Source organism: Sinocyclocheilus rhinocerous, unplaced genomic scaffold, assembly GCF_001515625.1.
Source record: "Sinocyclocheilus rhinocerous isolate Xijiao unplaced genomic scaffold, SAMN03320098_v1.1 scaffold9741, whole genome shotgun sequence".
In the NCBI taxonomy this organism is placed as follows: Eukaryota; Metazoa; Chordata; class Actinopteri; order Cypriniformes; family Cyprinidae; genus Sinocyclocheilus; species Sinocyclocheilus rhinocerous.
The window spans coordinates 33530-34452 of NW_015628878.1; positions in this window are offsets into that span (position 1 = coordinate 33530).

Below are 923 nucleotides of genomic sequence, written 5' to 3' on the forward strand. Positions count from 1 at the left end.
ATTATAACAACAAATCAGGCATATGGTGTCTTAAATAGAGATATATCAGACATAGTAACAAATATTAGAGACCTAATGTGGTATATGAAAGAAAAAGGTGAAGGAGGATATTTAATTAGCATAGATTTGGAAAAAGCTTTCGACAGAGTAGAGCATAAATATTTGTTTGACTTAATTGAAAAATTTGGGTTTGGGAGGAATTTTACAACATGGATCAAATGTTTATATACTGACATTTTAAGTTGTATTAAAGTAAATGGGTTTTAACTGATTATATTGAGATTTCAAGGTCTAAAAGGCAGGGATGCCCATTATCGGCATTACTTTATACTTTAGTTGCTGAACCGTTAGGAATAGCAATAAATAAATAAAAACAGATAAAATGAATTTTAGTGGAAAATTATGAAATGCAGCGATGAAAATTTTATGAAGATGTTAAGGAAATTGTGGGGTATTTTTTAAGTGATCAGAATGATTGGTTAGAGGAATGGGAAACATTGTTTTTATTTGGCTTTAATGGAAAAGCAAAAAATGTTTATGCTTTAAATTTATGGTTAACAGTAGCAAGATATACGATTTGGAGACGAAGGAATATAATTAAATTGAAGAAAAAAGAACTGTTATTGTGTAGCTTATTTAAACAGTATTTGACTGCAGTGATAGAGGACATATATGATTATTTTAATATGAATGGACAAATGGATGTATTTAACAAATATATTGTAGAAAATAACCCATACATTGTAAAAACATGGTCTGATTTTAATGTAATTTTGCCTGAAATGTTCAAACTTTTTTTGTGTGTGTGTGTGAATATACTTCAAATGTAAGGCTGTGAATGTATGAAATTTGTGTAATTTTAATAAAAAATAAAAAAAAGCATGAGACTCTTAATCTCAGGGTCGTGGGTTCGAGCCCCACGT